The sequence below is a fragment of the Triturus cristatus genome, chromosome 7 (assembly GCF_964204655.1).
Source record: "Triturus cristatus chromosome 7, aTriCri1.1, whole genome shotgun sequence".
NCBI lineage: Eukaryota > Metazoa > Chordata > Amphibia > Caudata > Salamandridae > Triturus > Triturus cristatus.
Window position 1 is genome coordinate 926399833 of NC_140590.1, and position 14239 is coordinate 926414071.

The window sequence follows — 14239 nt, forward strand, 5'->3', positions numbered from 1 at the left end:
TATATTCCCAAATCTGCCACCCAAGGGGAGCAAAATAACTGTACTTCCTTACCTGGGGTGTGGGTATGACCTTGTGTTTATTTTTTTGTATTTACCCCTGGTGCATAGTGAACATTCTGGCCTGCTCTCAGGGAGCAGGTCGGGGACAAACTTATAATTTGACTCCCAGGGTCAGAAAGACTGTTGTACCCTTTTTTGGGGTGGCAGCATTACCATGCCCAAGGGTGACAGCCCCAGCCTTTCATTTTCTTCCTTTTTAGAATCCTTAGTGTGTAGTGGGCGTTCCGTTCCCCAGAGGAGCAGATTGGGGAAAATCACCCAATCTGCCATCGAGGGAGCAGAAAGGCTGTACTGTCTATTTTAGGTCGGGGCATGGCACCCCTAAGTATAGTGAGCTTTCTGCGCCCCCCAGAGGAGGCGGGGGCAGAAAGACTGTAATGCAGCTTTTTAGGTGGAGGCATGGTAGCTCAAGATGGGCAAAAAATGTTTGCATACCGGTGCAACAAATGTGCCTGGCTAAAGCAGTAGCCACACAAACTCCTGTTTCGAGGAAGCCCTTGGATGGCAAGTCTTAAAATGAGGCAAGTGATCAACCTCTAGCCTGGCAGCCACGAGTAGACAGGAGACATTGAAAACACTATTTCTGAGAGGTTCACCTATTCAAGGAATACTTTTAGTGCTACCTCTCATGACAACTCCAAGTACATCATACCTTATTGTTTTATTATGCATGAGTGCAAGGCAACTGCAGACTTAGCACCCTGTTTCACTTCTTTAAGAGCATATTTCTTCTTTCTGTAGTTTTGCTAGCACAGTTTCTACATAACATAACATGTGTATTTGTAGAGCGTGCGTTCACCCGTAGGCATCTTGGCACTGAATAACAGATGTTTAGTGTTGCCCGACTCAATGGTACTCATTGTATTGACTTCAGATGGATGAAAGGCTGAGTGGACCCACCAGGATTTGAACATGTGTCCATGAGGTCGAACACAGACCCCTGCAGTGGACGCATCAGTCCACTGAGCCACCAGACCCGGATATACCCAGGGCCTATACTTCAAATGCTTCTAGTCAGCTGCAGGACTTGTTGTGCCACCCTCAGAAGTAGCCATTCAAATCTGTTTCAGGCCTGCCGCTGCACTGCCTGTATATGCAGTTTACTGCCACAGCGAACTGGCATTTCAAATGGCTTACCAAGTCTTAAACTCCTTTTTTATTACATATAAGTCACCCCTAAGTTAGGCCCTAAGTAACCCCAAGGGCAGGGTGCCATGTAAGTAAAAGGTAGGACATGTACCTGTATGTTTTACATGTTCTGGTAGTTATGAACAGCCTATTTCATTTTTCACTACGTTGAGGCCTACCCCTCTCATAGGCCAGTATTAGGAATTTCTTCATCTACTTTTAAGCTGTAATTCCTGCTCAGAGAGGAGTAGCTTTTTCATGTTTTATATGTTTGGAATGGTAATGATAAATCCTTCTTAAAGGTGAAGTTGGATTTAACATTACTGTTTTAGAAATAGCAATTTTAGAAAGTGAACATTTCTCTGTACTTACTGCTCTTTGTGCCTCACAGTCTGTCTCTAATACACGTCTGGGTTGGGTGACAGCTACACTTTATGCAGTCCCTCTAGACAGCCACAAACACTGGAAGGTGAGGCTCATCTGCATTCCGAGCACTCATCTGCATTCAAATGGGTCTTCCTAGGCATGGAGGAATTAGAGGGACTGACACACTTCAATAGGTAGTGTCCTGTCTGCACACAAATCACTGATTTACCCTTCAGGGTTAGCCTGGCAGACAGGGCTGCGTTGAAAGAAATCCTTGTGCACTTCAGATTGATCTCTTGAAGTCACCCCCTACATCAAAGGCACTTTTGGGTATAAGTTCTGTGTCCCTGCCCCCTAAATCCAGACAATTCTGGATCTTAAACTGAACCTCTGTCAGAAGGACGGCTGTGCTGCTTAAAGGACTCAACTGGATTACTTTTCTGGATGGACTGTATTTCTGCTTGTTGTCCTGCTGTCTGCTGCTCCCTGACTCTGCTGGAAAGATTCTGCCTTCCCACCTAGTAATCTCCAAGGGCTTGCAGACTTGCCTCCTGTTTTCTGAAGTCTCAGGGACACAAGACTTCTTACATGTCTGCTGGTGCTACAGGACTCTTCCTTATGTGACTCCTACCTTTGCCTGAGGTGACCCCTCCAGGCTCTAGGCCTCAGACACTTTCATAAAAAACGGATGCATTGAATCGAGTGCATGAGAGATTCCACCACATCGCCCTTCACCATCAACGCAGAGGCTGAACGATGACAATGGTTGCACAGAGTGCAGTGCTTGACATTGACACTCTGTGTAGCTCGACAATAATACATTGCATTCACTTCAACAGAGCACAATACTGCAGTAGACTCTCAACGCCAACAAAAACTCCACCCAAGGCATTTCTTCAGCAGGACCTGTTTGGGTCCTGTAGCCGGCCTGTCATCATTTGCAGTCAGCTTGGACTTTTGATTTGCACCCGTCCCTCACAACCTCAAGTAACCTTTTGACGGCTAGTGATTCCTAAGCACTATTTTTGCATTTTATCTTTAAAAATTCATATATCGACTTCTACTGATTGGATTTTTGCCATTTTGAGCTTATTTATCTCAGACAAATATTTTTTATTTTTCTGAACCTGCGTAGAGTCTTTCTGTGGTGTACTTTTTGTGTGTGTATGTGCTGCACAAATACTTTACACATTGCCACTAGATAAAACTGACAGCTCTGTGCCAAGCTACCAGAGGGCGGGCACAAGTTATGTTTTAGTGTGTGTATAGCTTACTCTGACTAGAGTGGTGATCCTGCCTGGCCTGTGTGCATAACTCAGTCAACCAGGAATCCCATTGCTAACAATACACAGTTAAATCGAATACATACATGTAGTGTATTCGGACTACACAATAATTGGATGATGTGATAAACAATGGTAAATTGTTGGGACATAGATATTGCTCATAAATACTTTTCCTGGAATACAATGAAGGATGAACAAATGAATAATGTATGAACAGCATCTTGGACTAGACCTGTGAAAAGTCCCCAATGCTTGGTTTTTTGAACTAAAACTAATGGATGACATACTTTGTCCAGAGCTGGCAGTCCATCTATCTTATAGGACACTTAAAATCAAGTTAGCAGATATTCTATCAACCATATGATCGAATGCACTCGCTTTGCTTGGGTAACAGTTGAAAATCTATCATATTTAGGGTCATTCAGCAGAGTGGCTGAAGTTTCTCCAAACAAGTGGCTGTTTCTGCTGTTGAAGAAGTTATTTTGATGGTGAAACAATTGGGATGAAAATCCAATTTCAGTGTCGGTGGAGCTTTGGGTGTTTTGACTGTCTCGCAAAGTGGGGATTCATTATCAGTGCCTATAGTCTCCCTAGTAGCCCTGTGAGTATATCCCAGCAGGTAATTGACACTGATTATCTTGCTTTGAAAATTGTATATGGTGCTTATGGTGGCAGACCAGTGACCACAGAAGGGTGCCAGTTGATTACCATGTCTGGTGGAAGTATCTAAGACTATTTGGAGTCAATGGCTCCTCGTCAGTGGTGGCTTCCACCTCAAGTACAGTGAAAAAGGAAGTTATACCCTGGAAGTACGTATGGAGAATCTGCTGTTTCTTTCTCCTATTGTCTGTTACTGCCCTCCCCTAATCAAGCCTTTGACTGTGAGTAATTACATTCTAGCAGAGGCAATTATAAATTACAGTTTTTCATTTTTGTTTACAATCATTCTGTAACCCTAAATTCAAGTGATGGTGTCTCATGTTCCTTTTTGCATTTAGACGGTATTTCTCAGCTTTGTTCTGGTTTTACTCTAAGCCATCCTTCCACTAATGAATTTCTAGTGTCAATGTATCCTTTGGATCCTAACATCTCTTAAACATGTGATTTGGAGCCATATGCAGAAAACCTCCTCCATAGCGATAAGCCCAGAAGTGATAACATCTGGCCTTCTAGATTCTTGTCACATTCAATCATCAAACACACGGGCTTAAAACTAGCAAGTGGTCCCTCACTGTATCAAAATACAGCATTTTACGACCAGATGTTCAAAGATAATTATCTTCTCTGAATTACAATGGCTTTGGATGTTCTTTTTTGAAATTACTGACAATCCTAATAGCATAAACTGTTACTGGTAGCAATTGCTAAGAACCACAGAATGTAGGTCTGTTTTTTTGCCAGGAACATTGCTTCTTTGTGGTTTCAATATTGTTTATTCATGTACACGAAGGCGAATGTTTGTAGATTCCGACTCTGGAAAAATCAGACATTAATGTCTGTGAATGGGCTTGTACCCTGTTAGACCTGGCACCATTGGCGTGGGTCTCCCTTCCAATTTTCGCTGTTGTCTCCTCTGTTTTTGCTGGTAATAGATGCTCTGGGCGCTGTGCCACTGCCATTCAGTGCCACAGCGCGAATGCTCCCTGTGTAAAGATGACATGTGAATTGGTATATCCAGGATTGGCTTATTTGGTTTACCTGTTAGTCCCTAGTAGCGTGGCCTGTGTGTGCCCAGGGCTGGTAAACCAAATGCTGCTGGTGGGCCTGCAGCGCTGGTTTGCGCCACCCACAGAAGCAGCTTGTAAAGTCTGTCTCAGACCTGCCACTGCAGTGTCTATGTGCAGTCTAGAACTGCCATCTTGGCTGTGAAGTGCACCCACTTCCCAGCCCCTGAACCTTCCCTTGGCATCATGTAAGCCACCCCTCTGGTAGGGTGAAATGTATGTGTTAGGTAGGACAAGCTCTGATGTGTGTAGCATGTCCTGGTAGTGAATTACACCCAATTTCGTTTTTCACTACTGTAAGCCTACCTGTTCTCCATAGGCCAGAATGGGAGGTTTGTCTATTACATTCTATAGTCCTAACTGACCCACAGAACATGGTAGAAAAACGAATTTAGCATGCCTGAGCTCAGAATATTAAAATACATCGTTAAGTGAAGTTTATTTTTATATTCTGTGTTTGAAAATACCACTTTTAGAAAGTAGGTATTTTCTTGCCTAAGCCTTCCAGTGTGCTCTGCTGTTATGTGTATTGGCTGTCTGGTTTTGGAGGGACAGGGCAGGCTGAGTCAGACCTGGGTTGAATAGAGAGATCTGCATTGGAGTATGGGGAGGGATTGCTCCTGGACCTGAATAGGGCTGTGCCTGGCAAGGTGAATGCTGGCTCCACCTCCCACTGTGCGTCTGATGGCAGAGCCCCTCTTTCTGAAATGAAGGATGCAGCCTGGTAAACAAAGTGCTCCAGGGCTGGGCAGAACTGGTTCTGGCTGGGTTCAGGGACTTGTAGCTTCTAAGAACAAAGACTTTTGGGGTATACATATCTGTACTGAAACCCCTACAAATTGTATTGCTCCTGGACAACAAGAACCTCTGTCTGTGTAACTGAAGGAATCTGCAGGAGAAGGACTGTCTTTGTTCTTGTGTGCTGTTTCTTGGACTGGCCTGCAGTGGTTAGTACTGGACTTGGAAGAAGAGGAAAAGGACTTTGAAGGAACTTTTATTTTTGCTACAGCAATCACCCAAGGGCTAGAAGAGAGCTAGCCTCCTGCAGGAGTCTCAGGCACATCAGACTCCACCACCAGCCTCCTGTTTCCTCCCAGCGAGGATTTCTATCTGCAGGTGAGGCTCCTGTGAGTTCCAGGGCCTCTAGTTCTACTGTGGAGAAGAGAGTGCTGAAAATCGTCGCTAACACCCGTTACAGTGGACAGTTGGGCGGAAGAACTAGCTAGAACCTGTCCTCACCCCGTAGATGACCCCAACACCGCTGATCAGCTCTTGGGCGAATGGCTGACTAATTCTCTGGACTTACTGATCCCGAATAAAAGGAGGCTTGTCAGGGAGAGAAGAATTGGCTCTGCCCCCTGGTATACCCCCGAACTTAGGTGCATCAGAACCTCTTGTAAAAGGCTTGAACGTGCTTGGAGGAGAGAGCAGACGGAAGAAAGCCGGGCCAATTACAAAAGGGAGTTGAGGAAATATAAAAGTGCACTGAAGGACGCAAAAAAGATTTTCTTTAGCGACAGGATTGAGAGAGCAAGCAATTCTTCTGGAGAATCGTTTAAAATCTTCAAGGAACTTCTGAAAGCCCCGGTCCCTCCAGTGCTGCATGATAATCCCAAAGAAAAATGTGAGGAAGTGGCCAGTTTCTTCCATTCAAAAATAGAGAAAATCTTATCTTCCTTACCCACTATTCCTCAAAGCCATGAAGCGGTTACTAGCCTCACAAGTCGCTCGATTGAGCTAGCATCTTTTGGCCCCTTCTCGGAAGAGGAGGTGATAAAAGTCCTGTTGGAAATGAAGAGTGGCTCCCCGAGTGACCCAGTTCCCATAAAACATCTTAAGCTCGTGGCTAACACCTTGTCAACTCCTCTGACTGATCTCTTGAACCTCTCACTCGCTCAGGGCACAGTGCCCCAGAGATGGAAAAAGGCTGTGGTGAAAGCCCTATTGAAAAAACCAGGACTGGATCCATCCAATTTGACCAACTTCAGGCCTATTTCACTTCTGCCTGGATTTTCTAAAATTGCAGAAAAGTTGGTCAACCGTCAGCTCTCTCACCATCTTGAGTCTAACCACCTGCTAGGAGATTCCCAGACTGGTTTCCGCCCCGGCCATGGAACAGACACTGCCTTGCTGGCAGTAGTGGAGGAGGCAAGGAGCACTCTAGATACAGGGGGGTCAGTGGCAGTGATCCTCCTGGACTTGAGTGCTGCCTTTGACACCGTGAGTCATCAGGTGCTCCTCCAACGTCTGTCAGAGGTAGGTGTCTCAGGGACGGCCCTGAAATGGTTGGGATCTTTTCTTTCTGACCATTTCTACCAAGTCTGGGAAGGGTCAGAGCAATCTGCCCTAATCCGTCTTCAATGTGGAGTCCCGCAGGGCTCATCGCTGAGCCCTACCCTATTTAATATATATATGACTCCACTTGAAAGAGTGGTCGCCCCTTCAGGGGTGAAGATCATCAGTTACGCTGATGATACTCAGCTGGTGGTGGGCCTCACTCAGCTGGCGGAACAACCTGAGGTGTTACACGACTGCCTTTCCAATGTTTTTCGTTGGATGTCTATCTCCGCTCTAAAGCTTAATGGAGGTAAAACCGAGCTGATGCTCCTGGGCAACTCCAGCCCCTCCATTATTGCGAGCTGCTGGCCCCGGTCTCTTGGTGACCCACCATCCCCCAAGAAGAAGATCAAGTCCTTGGGAGTATGGTTGGAAGAAGACCTGTCCTTCAGGACTCATGCCAGGAAGACCGCAGGGGTTTGCTTTGGTTTACTGAGATCAGCCCGAAAGGTGCTACCTCTGCTTCCTGATCCAGCAAGGAAGCTGTTGATACGTGGCCTGATTCTATCGAGGCTCGATTATGGGAATGCGCTGTTTCTCGGTGCTCCTGAAGCGACCTTCAAAACCCTCCAACAGGTGCAAAACGCAGCTGCGAGAGTCCTTATGGATGTTCCCAGAAGGCAGTCTGCTGCCCCGGCCCTCAAAGCGCTTCACTGGCTCCCCGTGAAGGAGCGGGTGAAATTTAAAGCGCTATGTACAGCCCACAAAATTTTACATGGCAAAGGCCCCCCCATCCTTGCTAACATGGCCCGTCCTTACAAACCCCCACGTCTGCTGCGCTCGGACCAAAAACACCTTTTGCAGTTAGCGAGAGTAAGAAGAGCTCGTTCTGGGGGCAGGCGTTTCTCTGTGCAAGTGGCCTCTCTTTGGAACTCTCTGCCCCTCAAGATTCGCTCAGAGCCCAAGATCCTACCATTTAGGAAACTTCTTAAGACCCACTTGTTCCCATAGTAGTGATTAGCTGAGTCTCTCCTTCTGGTCTTTTGCGCCGGGATGCCCCCGGGTAAGCTGAGCGCATTATAAATTTCATATTTTTTTAGCGAGCCGCTGCAGCTGAAGAGCGTGAGGAAACTCGGCGCTCTGCTGCTGCCGAGTGCTCGCTACCGGAGATCATCGCATCACCTGTCGGCGGGCTGCCAAACGCTCACTAACCCGAAGATTATCACATTACATGTTTGCGGGCTTGAATGCGCTCGCTAACCAAAGATCATCGCATTACCTGTCTGCGGGCTGCCAAACGCTTGCTAACCAAAGATCATCGCATCGAGTTCATCGCTTCACGACATCGCAGAGCGGACTCAGAGCGTTCGCTATTTTCACCGCATCCCATCAGGATTGTCACTCCCTCGCGGAGCGCCACTTTCTTTCATCGCAACAAGATCGCACACGCAACAGGCTCGGTGCATCATCCTCCCTTCGCGGCAAGGATTTTATCACATCGCCGGCTTAGCATGCAGAAGTTTGTCGCTTTGTCCTGCCCACAAACCAGCGCATCATCCTCCCTTGCAGCAAGGATTCAACGCATTGCTGGTTAGCGTAAGGAAAATCATCACTACAACTTCTTAGCGACATTTTTGTTGCTTTGCTACAGAATCCAGGTGTCTTGTAAGTAAAAGGGTCGCAGAGACCACTGCCTTGAACTGAACTCCTCTTTGCACACCTTGAACTATTTTTGCAGCATTTTAAGAGTAACCCTATTTTTCTAGTATTGTGGATTTTTACTGTTATTGGTCTTGTGTTAAGTGTATATATAAAGATACTTATTTTTATAACTACTCGAGTGGTGTCCCTTTGTAGTGTTCTTCACTGTGTATGGTCATAAATGCTTCAGACACTGCCTCTGAGATAAGCCTAGCTGCTTGTGCTACGTTACCACAGGGTTGAGCAGGGGTTGTCAAAGGTTGTAGTATACTTACTCTGATTTAGGAAGAAGGGTCCATAGTTGGACAGTGACCAGCCACTGCCAACTAGAGACCCCCATTTCTAACATACCCCAAATATTGTACAGACCCTGAATTGTCTTTGAAAATCAGTATAATCACAGAGAGGCCCTTTTGATTCCTGTATATTGTGTAACATGATATTAAGGAAAGGTGTGTAAGAATATCTGTGTGTGTGTATTTGTGTGTGTTTGGGGAAGTGTGGTAGTGTGGTAGTGTGTGTAGTTACAAATATGTAAAGATTGTGTTCAGAGCACTTGCTCTATCTTGTTTAAATGCAATATTACAGGTCGAGGTACTAGACAATGGTGCCCTCTATCGCCTCTCTTGTCCCCCCTCATTATGGAACCTCTGGCTAGTGTTATGAAAAAGAAAATGGTAGACAGAGGCATCATAGGGGTACGCAATACATATAGTATTATTACATGCCGATGATACATTGGTCCTTATGAAAAATGCCGAAGAGGCATCCCTCGCGTACGTAATTCTGGATGAGTATGGTAGGCTGTCTGGTCTGCAAAGAAACTGGGCAAAGACACAATTGTTCCCAGTGGGAGGGATGGCCCACAGAACGACTGACCATTTACTCAAATCGGGATTGTTGTGGCAAACTACATAACTAAGGTACTAAAGTGCAAGTACTAAAGTATTAAGTGAGTCGGTGTAGATGAATACTAGTAACAGGTGGTCACATCGGTGAATAATACAACACAATATTTGCGAATTGCAAATTAGGCTTTCACCCCAACCCGAAAATACAAAACAATCATATATAGATTTGCATCCCTCATGGCGTATTCGTGTCCTCTCCTTCCCCTAACGCAGACTGTGCTGCCTTGCGCCATACAGGCATCCTTGCACCATGGTGCAAGAGTGCCTGCCTTGTAGGCAGGTTTGTTTTCTACAGGAAGGGGTACTTTCCTGCACAAAAACAATACTCGGAGGCGTTTTCCTCTTTCTAAGTGTGCTGCAGGATGCAGCACACTTACAACTTGCTGGACCGTATATGTTACATAAGGAATGCATTTTAAGAACTTAAACTGGGAATTGTTTCATTTGATCTTGTTCATCTTAGAATTTTTTTGTTTTTCGTCTCACTGGAGTTTAAGGTGAAGCCCTGTATATTGAATTTTAATCTGTCTCTACTTTGAAGAAACTTAATAACTTTCTCTTGTGTGTGAATAGTTTTTTTAATCTTTACTTCATTTAATTTCACAGCTGTAGGAAATTGGGCTACTGGTTGGGGAGGGGGTGAAACCCTCCTCAGGTAGAAACCAAAAAACATTTGGGCACAAAAGCAGTCTTTTTCAACCTTGAGGCAATGTATTTTAGAAGCCCTTCAAACAGTAATAAAGTGAAAACACATCAGAAAAAAAATCTAACAATTAGAAAAATAGAGTAAGATGTAATGTGACAAAGTAACAAGTTCAGGCCGACCATGATGGAACATGGCCCGGGTCCAACAACAAAGTTAGGCCCACCAAATAAAGTATATTAAATCTGGGTTGCTAAGTATTACAAGGTCCTGTTCAGGAGATTTGTCGCACAGCGGAGGTTCAGATGGTTTGCAGGGCTGTGATGCGAGGTCCAGCATTGAAATGCGGTACACAGTGGTGATTTCAAGGAGCTGTGGGGCTACGATCCGAGGTCCTGCTTTGAGATGTGTCGCACTGCAGCAGTTCTGAGGAGCTGCGGGGCTGCAATGCGAGGTTCTGCAACCAGATGCGTCATTCAGCAGCGGTTCCGAGGAGCTGCAGGGCGATGCACTGCACCATGTCTGTTCTGCTGGGATCACAGCTTGGCTGGCAGATCACCTTCAGGCCAGTCCAGGACTGTGGTGGCACCAATTGGGGGAGCAAGACTCACAGCAGGCAGAGTCCAGATGCTGGGTTCAGGGTGGTTGGAGTCTTTTCTGCCCCTAAGGCTCTGATCAGGAGGCCAGCCAACTAGCCCTTGGAGTCATTCTGGTGGTCCTGGGTTCAAGATACAGATCCAGTCCTTCTCACTCATTCAGCAGGGCAACAGAGATGTTGCAGAGCAGCACAGCAGTCCTTCTGAATCTTCAATAGGTCCAAGGGTGTACTGAAGGGTAATAACACCAAGGGTCAATAAAAAGTATAAAGCTTTTCCTACTGACCCAACGTATATAAAGGTAGTTGGTACGACAAGGGAAAGAGAAAATTCCCAAGCATCTGGCGAGGCACCCCCCCCCCCCCCACCCAGATAAAGAAAGCTGGAAATTTGATGCAGTGGGAAAGAGGGTAGCAGAGCAATTTGCAAACCAATGGAAAATTGTAAATTCCTTCGAGCTCTTCTCCCACTATGACAGGGCACATTGGGATGCAATGGAGGAGCTCCTCCAACATCTCCCATACCAATGTATTAAGAGGGCATTTGAGATTGCCCCAGAAGACAAACTAATTTCATACTCATCCATTAGTTGCCTTCTTGATGCAGCTGATACAGCTGCCAGAAGGAATTACACTGGTGTGCTCATCAGACACCATGTCTGGTTTAAAGTTTCTGTGTTCAAGCTGGAGGTGCAACAGAACATATCTGCACTCCCATTTGATGGCGAGCACCTTTTTGGCCCACAAGTAGACTCCCTACTTTAAATAAACAAAGAAAGACAATGAAACAGCCAAGGCCATGGGAGCATTACAGATCTCAACACAAAGAGGGACTTTTCGTCGCTCATCATACCGTAGAGCAGCAAACCCCACAACCACATACACCTCTACATCATACCAGCTTCCCAATTGCAAACATCTTCGCCTAGGGGATACTATTGGGAGCCCTATAAGGCAACAATTTGAGAGGTAGAGGAAGAGGAGGCTTCCCCTAGACCTCTGCCACCACCACAAAACCATGACCTGCCTACCGTTTTCCCCAATCACATAGCACCTGCCGGGGGACGCCTTCTACAGTTTCTTCCCGTATGGCGGACCTTCAGCTCCGACCAGTGGGTGTTGGATATTATCTAACATGGTTATTGCCCAGAGCTCACATTCACACCTCCAAATATTCCACCTCACAATCACAAACTGTCCAGAGACCATCAGCACCTGCTCATACAGGAAATCCAAGCACTCCTATAAAAAGGAGCAATAGAACTTGTTCCTCCACAACAACAAGGCATAGAGGTCTATTCACTAGACTTCCTAATACCCGAAAATGACGAATCTCTAAGGCCAATCCAGGACCTAAGACCCCTAGACAGGTACACCCTATCAGAGCACTTTCATATGGTCACTCTGCAAGATGTCATCCCACTACCTCAAAAGGGTGACTTTATGGCAGCATTGGGCCTAAAAGGACACCTATTTCCACCAGCCAATTCACCGAGCACATAGCAAATGCCTCAGGTTTGCGTTTCAAGGACAACACTTTCAGTTCAAAGTGCTTCTTATCGGGGTTACTACAGCTTTAGGGTATTCAGAAAATCTTTAGCAGAAGTAGCAACTCACGTACAAAGGGAAAACATACATGTTTTCTGTATCAAGACAACTGGCTCATAAAAATCAAAAACTGTCCGAGCTGCTTTCAGCACACTAAAACAGCAATAAACTTTCTTCACAAACTAGGTTTCACTGTAAATGCAGCCAAGTCTCACCTGCAACCCTTGCAAATACAGCCTTCCCTAGGAGCTATCCTCTACTCACACGAGGGGACAGCTTGCCAAAATGCAGCAAGGATTCAATCCTTCCAAACTCTTATTCCACAGTTTCAGCCTCACCAACATCTACCAGGGAGAACTGTTATGCATCTCCTAGGGACTAGGACATCATGCATAGCAATAGTACCCCACGCCAGACTCAGTATGCGTCCATTGCAACAATGTTTAGCGAGTCAATGGTCTCAAGCAGAAGGCCAGCTAGAGGGTCTAATGTTGATCAGCCATCAAGCATACAACTCTCTGTAGTGATGGAATTGCCGCAATCTCCAAAAGGGACGGCCTTTTCTAGACCCAGTTCCGCAGAGAACCATCACAACGGATGCATCACTTACTGGCTGGGGAGCACACTCACAAAAATTAACTGTGCAGGGACACTGGACACCCACTCAAACTCTTCTCCACATCAATCACCTAGAGCTGCTAGCTGTTCATCCAGCGCTGAAAGCATTTCTGCCTTACCTAATGGACAAGGAAATTCTTATCAAAACAGACATGACTACCATGTATTAGCTGCAAAAACAGGGGGCACTAAATCACTTCAGCTACCTTGGCTAGCCCAAAACATTTGGACGTATGCTCTCGGGCACAAAATTGACCTCCTCGCAGAGTACATACCGGGATTGGACAACCAGTTTGCAGATTCTTTAAACTGAAGACAACAAGTTCACGAATGGGAGATCAACCCACGTGCCCTAATCCCATTCTTCCAACAATGGGGTCACTCACACATAGACCTATTCACAACTGCAGAAAATGCAAAATACCCAAACTTCGCCTCCAGATTCCAACACCCTCATTCCAAGGGCAATGTAATATGGATGAGTTGGTCAGAGATTTTTGCAAATGCTTTTCCACCTCTCCCACTGCTTCCATTTCTGGTATGCAAACTTCAAATGGCGTCTCTGACCCTCATCTTCGTTGCTCCTACACGGGCCAGACAACCATGGTTCACCATGCTACCAGTATATATATATTTATACATGTATGTGTGTGTGTATATATATGTAAATATATATATATTATTTTATGCTTAACATTTGTATAGGTCACTGCATAGTTTGCATTTAAGGTTTTTGATTAGATGCTCATGGGTCTCTGTTTTATTTATTTATCACAATATGTAAATATTAGCATAACTATTTTATCTCCAAGTGCTTCACTATTGAAATATTGAGGAAAAGATCAAACTAATATAAAAAATTGTTATTAAAATACACAAATAATTTAGCTTCAAGTAAAGCAACACTTGGAAGTCTGAGTTTATACAGTACTACTTTAAATCTTGATACATTACCTTCCTTACACATGTACACCCTTTCTATGTAGTTATGTATCTATATATGTATTACTTTACTCCTTGCACTACTTGGTCTCACCCTATACCTCTCTCAATATATCCTCTACTCCACTCTCTTACTCATCCCAAACCTCAGTCTACTGCTATGATCTCCAAAATAACCCTTTCTAGACTCTTCCCTTCTCTGTCCCTACTTGGCTCACCCCAAACCTCATTTAACTGCTATGTTCTCCCAGATAACCCTTTCTAAATTCTTCCCTTCCCTATCCCTCCTTTGACTCATCTCAAAACGTAATTTGACTACTATGATCTCCCAAACAACCCTTTCTAAATTCTTCCTCTTCTCTATCCCTCCTTTGACTCATCTCAACCCTCATTTTACTACAATGATCTCTCTAATCCCTTTCTAGAGACTCTTCCCTCCT